Source organism: Cherax quadricarinatus, unplaced genomic scaffold (genome assembly GCF_038502225.1).
Source record: "Cherax quadricarinatus isolate ZL_2023a unplaced genomic scaffold, ASM3850222v1 Contig231, whole genome shotgun sequence".
Taxonomy (NCBI): Eukaryota; Metazoa; Arthropoda; class Malacostraca; order Decapoda; family Parastacidae; genus Cherax; species Cherax quadricarinatus.
Window position 1 is genome coordinate 151,912 of NW_027195257.1, and position 17,061 is coordinate 168,972.

Consider the following 17,061-nt stretch of genomic DNA (forward strand, 5'->3'; position numbering starts at 1 on the left):
AAAGTATCCCAGTGAACCTCAGTAGAGTATCCTAGTGTACCTCAGTAGAGTATCCCAGTGTACCTCAGTAGAGTATCCCAGTGTACCTCAGTAGAGTATCCTAGTGTACCTCAGTAGAGTATCCCAGTGTACCTCAGTAGAGTATCCTAGTGTACCTCAGTAGAGTATCCCAGTGTACCTCAGTAGAGTATCCCAGTGTACCTCAGTAGAGTATCCCAGTGTACCTCAGTAGAGTATCCCAGTGTACCTCAGTAGAGTAGTGTCCTCAGTAGAGTATCCTAGTGTACCTCAGTAGAGTATCCCAGTGTACCTCAGTAGAGTATCCCAGTGTACCTCAGTAGAGTATCCCAGTGTACCTCAGTAGAGTATCCCAGTGTACCTCAGTAGAGTATCCCAGTGTACCTCAGTAGAGTATCCCAGTGTACCTCAGTAGAGTATCCCAGTGTACCTCAGTAGAGTATCCCAGTGTACCTCAGTAGAGTATCCCAGTGTACCTCAGTAGAGTATCCCAGTGTACCTCAGTAGAGTATCCCAGTGTACCTCAGTAGAGTATCCCAGTGTACCTCAGTAGAGTATCCCAGTGTACCTCAGTAGAGTATCCCAGTGTACCTCAGTAGAGTATCCCAGTGTACCTCAGTAGAGTATCCCAGTGTACCTCAGTAGAGTATCCCAGTGTACCTCAGTAGAGTATCCCAGTGTACCTCAGTAGAGTATCCCAGTGTACCTCAGTAGAGTATCCCAGTGTACCTCAGTAGAGTATCCCAGTGTACCTCAGTAGAGTATGCTAGTGTACCTCATTAGAATATCCCAGTGTACCTCAGTAGAGTATCCCAGTGTACCTCAGTAGAGTATCCCAGTGTACCTCAGTAGAGTATCCCAGTGTACCTCAGTAGAGTACCCCAGTGTACCTCAGTAGAGTATCCCAGTGTACCTCAGTAGAGTACCCCAGTGTACCTCAGTAGAGTATCCCAGTGTACCTCAGTAGAGTGTCCTAGTGTACCTTAGTAGAGTATCACAGTGTACCTCAGTAGAGTATCCCAGTGTACCTCAGTAGAGTATCCCAGTGTACCTCAGTAGAGTATCCCAGTGTACCTCATTAGAGTATCCCAATGCACCCCAGTAGTGTATCCTAGTGTACCTCAGTAGAGTATCCCAGTGTACCTCAGAAGAGTATCCCAGTGTACCTCAGTAGAGTATCCTAGTGTTATTCAGTAGAGTATCCCAGTGTATCTCAGTAGAGTATCCCAGTGTATCTCAATAGAGTATCCCAGTGTACCTCAGTAGAGTATCCCAGTGTACCTCAGTATAGCATCCCGGTGTACCTTAGTAGAGTATCCTAGTGTACCTCAGTAGAGTATCCCAGTGTACTTCAGTAGATTATCCCAGTGTACCTCAGTAGAGTATCCTAGTGTACCTCAGTAGAGTATCCCAATGTATCTCAGTAGAGTATCCCAGTGTACCTCAGTAGAGTATCCCATTGTACCTCAGTAGAGTGTCCCAATGCACCTCAGTAGAGTATCCCAGTGTACCTCAGTAGAGTATCCCAGTGTACCTCAGTAGAGTATCCTAGTGTACCTCAGTAGAGTATCCTAGTGTAGCTCAGTAGAGTATCCCAGTGTACCTCAGTAGAGTATCCCAGTGTACTTCATTAGTATATCCCAGTGTACCTCAGTAGAGTATCCCAGTGTACCTCAGTAGAGTATCCCATTGTACCTCAGTAGAGTATCCCAGTGTACCTCAGTAGAGTATCCCAGTGTACCTCAGTAGAGTATCCCAGTGTACCTCAGTAGAGTATCCCAGTGTACCTCAGTAGAGTATCCCAGTGTACCTCAGTAGAGTATCCCAGTGTACCTCAGTAGAGTATCCCAGTGTACCTCAGTAGAGTATCCCAGTGTACCTCAGTAGAGTATCCCAGTGTACCTCAGTAGAGTATCCCAGTGTACCTCAGTAGAGTATCCCAGTGTACCTCAGTAGAGTATCCCAGTGTACCTCCCAGTGTACCTCAGTAGAGCATCCCAGTGTACCTCAGTAAAGTATCCCAGTGAACCTCAGTAGAGTATCCCAGTGTACCTCAGTAGAGTATCCCAGTGTACCTCAGTAGAGTAGTGTACCTCAGTAGAGAATCCCAGTGTACCTCAGTAAAGTATCCCAGTGTACCTCAGTAGAGTATCCCAGTGTACCTCAGTAGAGTATCTCTAGTGTACCTCAGTAGAGTATCCCAGTGTACCTCCCAGTAGAGTATCCCAGTGTACCTCAGTAGAGTATCCCAGTGTACCTCAGTAGAGTATCAGTGTAGAGTATCCCTGTGTACCTCAGTAGAGTATCCCAGTGTACCTCAGTAGAGTATCCCAGTGTACCTCAGTAGAGTATCCCAGTGTACCTCAGTAGAGTATCCCAGTGTACCTCAGTAGAGTATCCCAGTGTACCTCAGTAGAGTATCCCAGTGTACCTCAGTAGAGTATCCCAGCGTACCTCAGTGGAGTGTACCTCCCAGTGTACCTCAGTAGAGTATCCCAGTGTACCTCTCAGTGTACCTCAGTCATTGTATCCCAGTGTACCTTAGTAGAGTATCCCAGTGTACCTCAGTAGAGTATCCCAGTGTGTCCCTAGAGTATCCACCCTCAGTAGAGTATCCCAGTGTACCTCAGTAGAGTATCCTCAGTAGAGTATCCCAGTGTACCTCAGTAGAGTATCCCAGTGTACCTCAGTAGAGTATCCCAGTGTACCTCAGTAGAGTATCCCAGTGTACCTCAGTAGAGTATCCCAGTGTACCTCAGTAGAGTATCCCAGTGTACCTCAGTAGAGTATCCCAGTGTACCTCAGTAGAGTATCCCAGTGTACCTCAGTAGAGTATCCCAGTGTACCTCAGTAGAGTATCCCAGTGTACCTCAGTAGAGTATCCCAGTGTACCTCAGTAGAGTATCCCAGTGTACCTCAGTAGAGTATCCCAGTGTACCTCAGTAGAGTATCCCAGTGTACCTCAGTAGAGTATCCCAGTGTACCTCAGTAGAGTATCCCAGTGTACCTCAGTAGAGTATCCCAGTGTACCTCAGTAGAGTATCCCAGTGTACCTCAGTAGAGTATCCAGTGTACCTCAGTAGAGTATCCTAGTGTACCTCAGTAGAGTATCCCAGTGTACCTCAGTAGAGTATCCCAGTGTACCTCAGTAGAGTATCCCAGTGTACCTCAGTAGAGTATCCCAGTGTACCTCAGTAGAGTATCCCAGTGTACCTCAGTAGAGTATCCCAGTGTACCTCAGTAGAGTATCCCAGTGTACCTCAGTAGAGTATCCCAGTGTACCTCAGTAGAGTATCCCAGTGTACCTCAGTAGAGTATCCCAGTGTACCTCAGTAGAGTATCCCAGTGTACCTCAGTAGAGTATCCCAGTGTACCTCAGTAGAGTATCCCAGTGTACCTCAGTAGAGTATCCCAGTGTACCTCAGTAGAGTATCCCAGTGTACCTCAGTAGAGTATCCCAGTGTACCTCAGTAGAGTATCCCAGTGTACCTCAGTAGAGTATCCCAGTGTACCTCAGTAGAGTACCCCAGTGTACCTCAGTAGAGTACCCCAGTGTACCTCAGTAGAGTATCCCAGTGTACCTCAGTAGAGTACCCCAGTGTACCTCAGTAGAGTATCCCAGTGTACCTCAGTAGAGTGTCCTAGTGTACCTCAGTTGAGTATCACAGTGTACCTCAGTAGAGTATCCCAGTGTACCTCAGTAGAGTATCCCAGTGTACCTCAGTAGAGTATCCCAGTGTACCTCATTAGAGTATCCCAATGCACCCCAGTAGAGTATCCTAGTGTACCTCAGTAGAGTATCGCAGTGTACCTCAGTAGAGTATCCCAGTGTACCTCAGTAGAGTATCCTAGTGTTCCTCAGTAGAGTATCCCAGTGTATCTCAGTAGAGTATCCCAGTGTATCTCAATAGAGTATCCCAGTGTACCTCAGTAGAGTATCCCAGTGTACCTCAGTATAGCATCCCGGTGTACCTTAGTAGAGTATCCTAGTGTACCTCAGTAGAGTATCCCAGTGTACTTCAGTAGATTATCCCAGTGTACCTCAGTAGAGTATCCTAGTGTACCTCAGTAGAGTATCCCAATGTATCTCAGTAGAGTATCCCAGTGTACCTCAGTAGAGTATCCCATTGTACCTCAGTAGAGTGTCCCAATGCACCTCAGTAGAGTATCCCAGTGTACCGCAGTAGAGTATCCCAGTGTACCTCAGTAGAGTATCCTAGTGTACCTCAGTAGAGTATCCTAGTGTAGCTCAGTAGAGTATCCCAGTGTACCTCAGTAGAGTATCCCAGTGTACCACAGTAGAGTATCCCAGTGTACCTCAGTAGAGTATCCCAATGCACATCAGTAGAGTACCCCAGTGTACCTCAGTAGAGCATCTCAGTGTACCTCAGTAGAGTATCCAAGTGTACCTCAGTAGAGTATCCCAGTGTACCTCAGTAGAGCATCCCAGTGTACCTCAGTAAAGTATCCCAGTGAACCTCAGTAGAGTATCCTAGTGTACCTCAGTAGAGTATCCCAATGTACCTCTGTAGAGTATTCCAGTGTACCTCAGTAGAGTATCCCAGTGTACCTCAGTAGAGTATCCCAGTGTTCCTCAGTAGAGTATCCCAGTGTACCTCAGTAGAGTACCCCAGTGTACCTCAGTAGAGTACCCCAGTGTACCTCAGTAGAGTATCCCAGTGTACCTCAGTAGAGTACCCCAGTGTACCTCAGTAGATTATCCCAGTGTACCTCAGTAGAGTGTCCTAGTGTACCTCAGTTGAGTATCACAGTGTACCTCAGTAGAGTATCCCAGTGTACCTCAGTAGAGTATCCCAGTGTACCTCAGTAGAGTATCCCAGTGTACCTCAGTAGAGTATCCCAATGCACCCCAGTAGAGTATCCTAGTGTACCTCAGTAGAGTATCAGTGTACCTCAGTAGAGTATCCCAGTGTACCTCAGTAGAGTATCCCAGTGTACCTCAGTAGAGTATCCCAGTGTACCTCAGTAGAGTATCCCAGTGTACCTCAGTAGAGTATCCCAGTGTACCTCAGTAGAGTATCCCAGTGTACCTCAGTAGAGTATCCCAGTGTACCTCAGTAGAGTATCCCAGTGTACCTCAGTAGAGTATCCCAGTGTACCTCAGTAGAGTATCCTAGTGTACCTCAGTAGAGTATCCAGTGTACCTCAGTAGAGTATCCCAATGTATCTCAGTAGAGTATCCCAGTGTACCTCAGTAGAGTATCCCATTGTACCTCAGTAGAGTGTCCCAATGCACCTCAGTAGAGTATCCCAGTGTACCTCAGTAGAGTATCCCAGTGTACCTCAGTAGAGTATCCTAGTGTACCTCAGTAGAGTATCCTAGTGTAGCTCAGTAGAGTATCCCAGTGTACCTAAGTAGAGTATCCCAGTGTACCTCAGTAGAGTATCCCAGTGTACCTCAGTAGAGTATCCTAGTGTACCTCAGTAGAGTATCCTAGTGTAGCTCAGTAGAGTATCCCAGTGTACCTCAGTATAGCATCCCCGTGTACCTTAGTAGAGTATCCTAGTGTACCTCAGTAGAGTATCCCAGTGTACTTCAGTAGATTATCCCAGTGTACCTCAGTAGAGTATCCCAGTGTACCTCAGTAGAGTATCCCAGTGTACCTCAGTAGAGTATCCCAGTGTACCTCAGTAGAGTATCCCAGTGTACCTCAGTAGAGTATCCCAGTGTACCTCAGTAGAGTATCCCAGTGTACCTCAGTAGAGTATCCTAGTGTACCTCAGTAGAGTATCCTAGTGTAGCTCAGTAGAGTATCCCAGTGTACCTCAGTAGAGTATCCCAGTGTACCTCAGTAGAGTATCCCATTGTACCTCAGTAGAGTATCCCAATGCACCTCAGTTGAGTACCCCAGTGTACCTCAGTAGAGCATCTCAGTGTACCTCAGTAGAGTATCCCAGTGTACCTCAGTAGAGTATCCCAGTGTACCTCAGTAGAGTATCCCAGTGTACCTCAGTAGAGCATCCCAGTGTACCTCAGTAGAGTATCCCAGTGTACCTCAGTAGAGTATCCCAGTGTACCTCAGTAGAGTATCCCAGTGTACCTCAGTAGAGTATCCCAGTGTACCTCAGTAGAGTATCCTAGTGTACCTCAGTAGAGTATCCCAGTGTACCTCAGTAGAGTATCCTAGTGTACCTCAGTAGAGTATCCCAGTGTACCTCAGTAGAGTATCCCAGTGTACCTCAGTAGAGTATCCCAGTGTACCTCAGTAGAGTATCCCAGTGTACCTCAGTAGAGTATCCCAGTGTACCTCAGTAGAGTATCCCAGTGTACCTCAGTAGAGTATCCCAGTGTACCTCAGTAGAGTATCCCAGTGTACCTCAGTAGAGTATCCCAGTGTACCTCAGTAGAGTATCCCAGTGTACCTCAGTAGAGTATCCCAGTGTACCTCAGTAGAGTATCCCAGTGTACCTCAGTAGAGTATCCCAGTGTACCTCAGTAGAGTATCCCAGTGTACCTCAGTAGAGTATCCCAGTGTACCTCAGTAGAGTATCCCAGTGTAACTCAGTAGAGTATCCCAGTGTACCTCAGTAGAGTATCCCAGTGTACCTCAGTAGAGTATCCCAGTGTATCTCAGTAGAGTATCCCAGTGTACCTCAGTAGAGTATCCCAGTGTACCTCAGTAGAGTACCCCAGTGTACCTCAGTAGAGTACCCCAGTGTACCTCAGTAGAGTATCCCAGTGTACCTCAGTAGAGTACCCCAGTGTACCTCAGTAGAGTATCCCAGTGTACCTCAGTAGAGTGTCCTAGTGTACCTCAGTTGAGTATCACAGTGTACCTCAGTAGAGTATCCCAGTGTACCTCAGTAGAGTATCCCAGTGTACCTCAGTAGAGTATCCCAGTGTACCTCATTAGAGTATCCCAATGCACCCCAGTAGAGTATCCTAGTGTACCTCAGTAGAGTATTGCAGTGTACCTCAGTAGAGTATCCCAGTGTACCTCAGTAGAGTATCCTAGTGTTCCTCAGTAGAGTATCCCAGTGTATCTCAGTAGAGTATCCCAGTGTATCTCAATAGAATATCCCAGTGTACCTCAGTAGAGTATCCCAGTGTACCTCAGTATAGCATCCCGGTGTACCTTAGTAGAGTATCCTAGTGTACCTCAGTAGAGTATCCCAGTGTACTTCAGTAGATTATCCCAGTGTACCTCAGTAGAGTATCCTAGTGTACCTCAGTAGAGTATCCCAATGTATCTCAGTAGAGTATCCCAGTGTACCTCAGTAGAGTATCCCATTATACCTCAGTAGAGTGTCCCAATGCACCTCAGTAGAGTATCCCAGTGTACCGCAGTAGAGTATCCCAGTGTACCTCAGTAGAGTATCCTAGTGTACCTCAGTAGAGTATCCTAGTGTAGCTCAGTAGAGTATCCCAGTGTACCTCAGTAGAGTATCCCAGTGTACTTCATTAGGATATCCCAGTGTACCTCAGTAGAGTATCCCAGTGTACCACAGTAGAGTATCCCATTGTACCTCAGTAGAGTATCCCAATGCACATCAGTAGAGTACCCCAGTGTACCTCAGTAGAGCATCTCAGTGTACCTCAGTAGAGTATCCCAGTGTACCTCAGTAGAGTATCCCAGTGTACCTCAGTAGAGTATCCAAGTGTACCTCACTAGAGTATCCCTGTGTACCTCAGTAGAGCATCCCAGTGTACCTCAGTAAAGTATCCCAGTGAACCTCAGTAGAGTATCCTAGTGTACCTCAGTAGAGTATCCCAGTGTACCTCTGTAGAGTATTCCAGTGTACCTCAGTAGAGTATCCCAGTGTACCTCAGTAGAGTATCCCAGTGTTCCTCAGTAGAGTATCCCAGTGTACCTCAGTAGAGTACCCCAGTGTACCTCAGTAGAGTACCCCAGTGTACCTCAGTAGAGTATCCCAGTGTACCTCAGTAGAGTACCCCAGTGTACCTCAGTAGATTATCCCAGTGTACCTCAGTAGAGTGTCCTAGTGTACCTCAGTTGAGTATCACAGTGTACCTCAGTAGAGTATCCCAGTGTACCTCAGTAGAGTATCCCAGTGTACCTCAGTAGAGTATCCCAGTGTACCTCATTAGAGTATCCCAATGCACCCCAGTAGAGTATCCTAGTGTACCTCAGTAGAGTATCGCAGTGTACCTCAGTAGAGTATCCCAGTGTACCTCAGTAGAGTATCCTAGTGTTCCTCAGTAGAGTATCCCAGTGTATCTCAGTAGAGTATCCCAGTGTATCTCAATAGAGTATCCCAGTGTACCTCAGTAGAGTATCCCAGTGTACCTCAGTATAGCATCCCGGTGTACCTTAGTAGAGTATCCTAGTGTACCTCAGTAGAGTATCCCAGTGTACTTCAGTAGATTATCCCAGTGTACCTCAGTAGAGTATCCTAGTGTACCTCAGTAGAGTATCCCAATGTATCTCAGTAGAGTATCCCAGTGTACCTCAGTAGAGTATCCCATTGTACCTCAGTAGAGTGTCCCAATGCACCTCAGTAGAGTATCCCAGTGTACCGCAGTAGAGTATCCCAGTGTACCTCAGTAGAGTATCCTAGTGTACCTCAGTAGAGTATCCTAGTGTAGCTCAGTAGAGTATCCCAGTGTACCTCAGTAGAGTATCTCAGTGTACTTCATTAGGATATCCCAGTGTACCTCAGTAGAGTATCCCAGTGTACCACAGTAGAGTATCCCATTGTACCTCAGTAGAGTATCCCAATGCACCTCAGTAGAGTACCCCAGTGTACCTCAGTAGAGCATCTCAGTGTACCTCAGTAGAGTATCCCAGTGTACCTCAGTAGAGTATCCCAGTGTACCTCAGTAGAGTATCCAAGTGTACCTCAGTAGAGTATCCCAGTGTACCTCAGTAGAGCATCCCAGTGTACCTCAGTAAAGTATCCCAGTGAACCTCAGTAGAGTATCCTAGTGTACCTCAGTAGAGTATCCCAGTGTACCTCAGTAGAGTATTCCAGTGTACCTCAGTAGAGTATCACAGTGTACCTCAGTAGAGTACCCCAGTGTACCTCAGTAGAGTATCCTAGTGTACCTCAGTAGAGTATCCCAGTGTACCTCAGTAGAGTATCCTAGTGTACCTCAGTAGAGTATCCCAGTGTACCTCAGTAGAGTATCCCAGTGTACCTCAGTAGAGTATCCCAGTGTACCTCAGTAGAGTATCCCAGTGTACCTCAGTAGAGTATCCCAGTGTACCTCAGTAGAGTATCCCAGTGTACCTCAGTAGAGTATCCCAGTGTACCTCAGTAGAGTATCCCAGTGTACCTCAGTAGAGTATCCCAGTGTACCTCAGTAGAGTATCCCAGTGTACCTCAGTAGAGTATCCCAGTGTACCTCAGTAGAGTATCCCAGTGTACCTCAGTAGAGTATCCCAGTGTACCTCAGTAGAGTATCCCAGTGTACCTCAGTAGAGTATCCCAGTGTACCTCAGTAGAGTATCCCAGTGTACCTCAGTAGAGTATCCCAGTGTACCTCAGTAGAGTATCCCAGTGTACCTCAGTAGAGTATCCCAGTGTACCTCAGTAGAGTATCCCAGTGTACCTCAGTAGAGTATCCCAGTGTACCTCAGTAGAGTATCCCAGTGTACCTCAGTAGAGTATCCCAGTGTACCTCAGTAGAGTATCCCAGTGTACCTCAGTAGAGTATCCCAGTGTACCTCAGTAGAGTATCCCAGTGTACCTCAGTAGAGTATCCCAGTGTACCTCAGTAGAGTATCCCAGTGTACCTCAGTAGAGTATCCCAGTGTACCTCAGTAGAGTATCCCAGTGTACCTCAGTAGAGTATCCCAGTGTACCTCAGTAGAGTATCCCAGTGTACCTCAGTAGAGTATCCCAGTGTACCTCAGTAGAGTATCCCAGTGTACCTCAGTAGAGTATCCCAGTGTACCTCAGTAGAGTATCCCAGTGTACCTCAGTAGAGTATCCCAGTGTACCTCAGTAGAGTATCCCAGTGTACCTCAGTACCTCAGTAGAGTATCCCAGTGTACCTCAGTAGAGTATCCCAGTGTACCTCAGTAGAGTATCCCAGTGTACCTCAGTAGAGCATCCCAGTGTACCTCAGTAGAGTATCCCAGTGTACCTCAGTAGAGTATCCCAGTGTACCTCAGTAGAGTATCCTAGTGTACCTCAGCAGAGCATCCCAGTGTACCTCAGTAGAGTATCCCAGTGTACCTCAGTAGAGTATCCCAGTGTACCTCAGTAGAGTACCCCAGTGTACCTCAGTAGAGTATCCCAGTGTACCTCAGTAGAGTATCCCAGTGTACCTCAGTAGAGTAACCCAGTGTGCCTCAGTAGAGTACCCCAGTGTACCTCAGTAGAGTATCCCAGTGTACCTCAGTAGAGTATCCCAGTGTACCTCAGTAGAGTATCCCAGTGTACCTCAGTAGAGTATCCCAGTGTACCTCAGTAGAGTATCCCAGTGTACCTCAGTAGAGTATCCCAGTGTACCTCAGTAGAGTATCCCAGTGTACCTCAGTAGAGTATCCCAGTGTACCTCAGTAGAGTATCCCATCCAGTAGAGTATCCAGTGTACCTCAGTAGAGTATCCCAGTGTACCTCAGTAGAGTATCCCAGTGTACCTCAGTAGAGCATCCCAGTGTACCTCAGTAGAGTATCCCAGTGTACCTCAGTAGAGTATCCCAGTGTACCTCAGTAGAGTATCCTAGTGTACCTCAGTAGAGTATCCCAGTGTACCTCAGTAGAGTATCCCAGTGTACCTCAGTAGAGTATCCCAGTGTACCTCAGTAGAGTATCCCAGTGTACCTCAGTAGAGTATCCCAGTGTACCTCAGTAGAGTATCCCAGTGTACCTCAGTAGAGTATCCCAGTGTACCTCAGTAGAGTATCCCAGTGTACCTCAGTAGAGTATCCCAGTGTACCTCAGTAGAGTATCCCAGTGTACCTCAGTAGAGTATCCTAGTGTACCTCTCCCAGTGTACCTCAGTAGAGTATCCCAGTGTACCTCAGTAGAGTATCCCAGTGTACCTCAGTAGAGTATCCTAGTGTACCTCAGTAGAGTATCCCAGTGTACCTCAGAAGAGTATGCTAGTGTACCTCATTAGAATATCCCAGTGTACCTCAGTAGAGTATCCCAGTGTACCTCAGTAGAGTATCCCAGTGTACCTCAGTAGAGTATCCCAGTGTACCTCAGTAGAGTATCCCAGTGTACCTCAGTAGAGTATCCCAGTGTACCTCAGTAGAGTATCCCAGTGTACCTCAGTAGAGTATCCCAGTGTACCTCAGTAGAGTATCCCAGTGTACCTCAGTAGAGTATCCTAGTGTACCTCAGTAGAGTATCCCAGTGTACCTCAGTAGAGTATCCCAGTGTACCTCAGTAGAGTATCCCAGTGTACCTCAGTAGAGTATCCCAGTGTACCTCAGTAGAGTATCCCAGTGTACCTCAGTAGAGTATCCCAGTGTACCTCAGTAGAGTATCCCAGTGTACCTCAGTAGAGTATCCCAGTGTACCTCAGTAGAGTATCCCAGTGTACCTCAGTAGAGTATCCCAGTGTACCTCAGTAGAGTATCCCAGTGTACCTCAGTAGAGTATCCTAGTGTACCTCAGTAGAGTATCCCAGTGTACCTCAGTAGAGTATCCTAGTGTACCTCAGTAGAGTATCCCAGTGTACCTCAGTAGAGTATCCCAGTGTACCTCAGTAGAGTATCACAGTGTACCTCAGTAGAGTACCCCAGTGTACCTCAGTAGAGTATCCTAGTGTACCTCAGTAGAGTATCACAGTGTACCTCAGTAGAGTATCCCAGTGTACCTCAGTAGAGTATCACAGTGTACCTCAGTAGAGTACCCCAGTGTACCTCAGTAGAGTATCCTAGTTGTACCTCAGTAGAGTATCACAGTGTACCTCAGTAGAGTATCCCAGTGTACCTCAGTAGAGTATCCCAGTGTACCTCAGTAGAGTGAACAGGCTTTTCATATGATTATATGAGCTTATGGTGTGGAAAGAAGTTTTTTCAGTAAAGAAGAGCCTAGTGATACATGACTGAAATATCATGACATCAATAGTAGGAGGAACCCACGAAGACGATGTTATATCAGAAGAAAGAAGAGGGACATACAGAAGAAGTTTACCAACTCAGATAAACGTGGCGAGAGAATGGCAACAAAAACCAGAATAACCAGGTTCAGCAGTAAGAACCACTTTTTCTTGAGTGAAAGTTATGACGGTAGAGATTCACTGACAGGGAGAGAGAGAGAGAGAGAGAGAGAGAGAGAGAGAGAGAGAGAGAGAGAGAGAGAGAGAGAGAGAGAGAGAGAGAGAGAGAGCAAACAAACTACGGTACTGGTGGGGTTAGAACCCATAGCAAGTGAGTGGTGAAACTCCAGGCCAGTGCGTTAGTCACGGCCACGCTGGCGGGAGAACCGTCTGTAAAAACTGCATTTGTATTTACAGTGGTGGCCCAAGCTAACCTCCCTAAGGTGTATAAGTATACCTAGTTGGATGAATATTATTGTAGCCAGCTGGCCAAGTGGTTATCACACTGGCCTGGAGTTTTGCGACCCACTTGCCATGTGTTCTAACCCTATTTGTACCGTGGTTAGAGAGCCCTCTCATGCTCATTCATAAACCCTCTTCTACTTCGCTCTCTAGATCATTCCACTTCCTGACAACTCTAGAGCTAAAGACATATTCCTAGCCACCCTTTCACTCGTATGTTTTTAACCTCAGGTTGCGACCTCGAGTTTCCTGCCTCTCGAGCATCCTGTCCCTCTCTACCCTATCAATACCACTCAGTGTTGTGAACGTCGTTATCATGTCTTCTCTGTTCCAACTGTTTTCTAATGCCCTCTGGTTGAGCTCTGAGCAGATCTATCACTCAATATGATAGCATGATATAGATAAGTACGTTTATGGAGCAACATAGAATGTGGACATACTGATGTCATAGTAGCCAGGCTTGGTTACAAGTACTTCTGGCAGTTTGACAGACAGATGATCAAACCATATGCAAAGTATGTGGCCAGCCCTATGGTCACTATCTTGAACACTATTTGCTTAATTGTCCTCTTATTGAGGAATATAGAGATAGACAGTATATTAATCTATGTGATATTTCAAAATATCTTATTAATAAGAATAAGATACCAGACATATTAAGCAAATTTCCTAAATTTGTTTGCAACAGATACGGGAACTGTAGATATAAATCCAGATCTACTTCTGCATATTGATACACAAAAGACCTAGTTCCTATATGCCCTTGCTCTTTCGTCCACAGGACGTTTCGGCAGCAGTATATAATCTTCTTCCTTATAGTAAGTACTCTTTGATCCGCTGTAAAACATTCACTATTATTCCTGCAACTTAAGTTTTTGTCCCAGTCTCTTGTAAGGTACAGTATCAAATTCCTTCTCGCAGAATAAGAAAGGGCAATCCCCCATCTCTCTCTCCTCTCTCATTTCTGTTACTTTGTTGCAGAAATCTAGCAAGTAGGTAAGACAAGATTTGTCATCTTGGAACCCAGGCTGGTAATCGTTGACGAAATCACTCCTTTCCAATGCTCTACCACTCTCTTACTGATTATCTTCTCCTTACCTTGCATGAAATGCCTTTTGTCTGTCTCTTTTCTTAAATATTGGGACTACATTTGCTGTCTTCTAGATCTCAGGCATCTATAATGTGTCCATTAACTTACAATAGATTTTAGCAAGCGGTTCTGATAGTTCTCCTTATTCCTCTCGCAGAACTCCTGGGGACACTTTGTCAGGTCTCATTGCTTTTAATGTATCCAGCTCCATCAAAAGCGTTTTTCTTTTTATCTCCTTTCCTGTTGTGTGTACGGTGTCCAGTACTTGTTGGTGCACCATCTACCGAGAAGACCTCTTTAAACTGATTGTTCAGCACTTCCAAGATTTTCTTGTCGTTTTACATGAGCTCTCCTTCCTTCCTCAGTCGAAGTCCTGTTTTTTTTTATTATTGTCTTCATTCTGGTGTGGCTGTGAAGTAGTTTTGGTTCAGACTTGACATTTGCTTCTATGTCATTCTCAAATTGTCGTTCAGGCTCTCTCCTCTCATCTTTGCATTTTCGTTTCTGGTTAAACTGCTCACTTTTCTGCTTTCGTCTGTCCACTTTCTATAGATTTTTTCACACCTCTATTCTTTTTCTTTTTGCTTCTCTGCATCCACAGTCGAACCAAGAGCTATCTTTGTCTTTGCTATTTCCCCTTTGTCTTCTTCTTATAAAGTTTTCTGCCACCTTGCGCTTACCAGCTGGATACTTCATCGTCTCTTCCACTGACTTTCCTCCCAGCTCCCTTTCCTCCTAGCTCCCTTTCCTCCTGCATTACATTCAGGTATTCTCTCATCCCTTCAAAGTTCTCTCTTCTGAAATCTGAATTTACACGTCCTCCACCTGCTGTTCCTTGCTCTACGTTTAATACCACGAGATACTCAACGTTTATTACTACATGGTCGCCTAAGTAAACAACTTTATTTCTATAAAATGGAGTACTATACAGTATACAGCTATGGTAATTGGCATATATGAACTAATTTACAGAAAGCCTCTTGTTATGCAACGCATAACTAGATGATGAGACACATAGTACATGAGAATAAGAATTCTTAGTTTATACTATATTGATGGTCTTCTGTAATCTATTAAAAAATTCTAATTAGATATACATAAAGGATGACTTAAAACAAAAAATGCCTTAATAGTAATGAACAAGAGTTGAGGGAAGGATGGAACAAGAACAAGAACAGGGACAACAGTGGATGAGACACAAGGTTTCAGAATTTGTTTAGCATAATAAACTGTTTTCATGATCACATAAAAGTCAAGTGTCTTTTAACAGTCGCTTCTTTAAAGTGGTTGGCAGAGAGGGAACCTCTGGAATCTTCAAGCAAAGACTTCCAGATTTTAGGTTCTTTTACGCAGGTTGAGTCGGACACGTGGAATATCATAGAGATTTCCGTGTCTAGTGTTATGCCTATAAGTTGTGTTGCAACTAACAAGAAAGAGGTTCAGGGCAGGATTTCTATTGGAATTAATTCTCCTATATATGTAGTATGTACAGTAGTATGAGTGAATTTTATGTATATTAAGTATATTAAGAGTAGAGAAGTTTTGTCTGGCACTAGATTGAGTGATCATTTGTACAGCCTTTTTTTGTTGAGTTATTGTTGGATTTAGGTGATTTGCTGTAGTGGATCACCAGACTTAAATATCATAGGTGAGGTAGAGGTAGATAAGAGAGTAGTATAATGTAAGTGGTGCTGTTTGATGTATATAGTAACGTATCTTAGAAACGATGTCAAATGATTTGGATACTATTTTTGTTGTCTTCTAAAAATGGGTGTTGAATTTCAAGTTGCTGTCAAGGAGAAAACCTAAAAAATTTCTTTCATTTTTGTCTTGCAACTGGAAAACATTGAATCATAACATTTAATTAAGTTGAATATTTGTAGCTCTGTTCACAGACATCATGTAGAAGGTAGTGACAATGTTAAGAGTGAATTTATTGGCAGTCATACAGATAGATATATTTATGAGCTTCTCATTAACGTGTTGTAGAGAGAATTCGGATGTACTAGAGGTGAATACTAGGTTCAATCTTCCTGGCTAACCCCCTCTCCCTTTTATCATGTCCTTGACATATTGACACAAAGTTTCCCCTAACCACCTCCTTCAACTTATCCCTCCACACAAACCATACCACGGGTGGGTTTGAACCCGCGGTCAGAGAGTCTCAAAACTCCAGACCGTGGTATGGTTTGTTTGCAATCGTGTCATTACGATTTCGTGAGTCATATCCCTCTACACTTCTGGTTCCTCATGTGGGTGCCGGTTCTCTCAGTTTATTTCTTTGTGGCTGAAAGCAGACATGATATGCAACTTTGCTTCAGAGCTCTGTGCTCTCTCTTAGCTGCGTCTGCTATGGTGTCGACCAGTGTTTTATTGTATTTTATCCCTGTTACGGTCTCCTACTGTTAGGGGGGGTGGTTGAATATCAATGCAATTACTACTTTGGGTCCCCCAGTCTTAAATGTGCCCATCATGAACTCGACTGCCTTATGTTTGTTTATCCCTCTCATTTCCTCAACTCTCCACTGATTTTTATTTGCATTACCACTCCTCTGCCTCCCTTGTTTCCTTTATTTCCTTATAACTTGATATCCTGCTGGGAACATAACATCTGATATCATGTAATTTAGTTTCGTCTTTGTAATGGCTACAGTGTCTGGGGTTGCCTCTGCTATTCATTCTTTCAGCTCACAACACATGTTTGATAATCCATCTGCATTTATGTGCCAAGCTGAGCATTTTTTCCATACCATTTACTAATTTGTGTTGGAAAATCTTTCTGCTTGTGTGACAAGAGTACGCAATGCAGAAGCGGGGATGGTGCGTACATCAATGTTAAGTGACGAGTTAAGGATATGGTTGTAGGTAGTGAAGGGGAAGATGGAGGATCTGGAAATAAGGGGGATTGATGTTAGTGGTGGTGTGTGTACTCACCTATATGTAGTTTCAGGGGTCGAATCTCAGCTCCTGGACCCGCTTCGTCGCTGGTCGCTGCTAGGTTCACTTTCTCTTGGCTTCGAGAGCCTTATTGTACCTCTTCTTAAAGCTATTTATGGATTCTGACTCTATCACATCATCCTCCAGGTCGTTCCACTTTCTGACTACACTTATTCTGAAGAAATACATCTTAACATTCTGTGACTCATCCGTGTTTTCAGCTTCCAGTTGTGTCCTCGTGTTCTTTTTTCCCAGTCTCTCAAACAGTCTGGCTCTGTCCACCCTGTCAGTTCTCAGTATTTTATACGTTGTTATCATATCACATCTAGTTCTTATTTCTTCTAGTGTCACTAGGTTGAATTCCCTTAACATCTCATAGGACATACCCCTTAGCACCAGGTCTAATCTTGTGGCAAACCTCTGCACTTCCTCCAATTTCTTGACATGACTGACCAGATGTGGGTTCCATATTGGTGCTGCATATTCCAATATGGGCCTGACATACACAGTATACAGTGTCCTGAATGACTCCTTACTAAGATTTCTGAAAGCTAGTCTTAGATTTGCCAGA

At 44.9% G+C, this 17,061-nt stretch overlaps 1 protein-coding gene across 2 annotated transcripts in view; it reads right to left on the reverse strand.

The window, feature by feature from the left end:
* The window catches only part of LOC128692825 (lipase 3), a 156,352-nt gene that overhangs the window by 69,009 nt on the left and 70,282 nt on the right, over window positions 1-17,061 (reverse strand). The window lies entirely within an intron of this gene.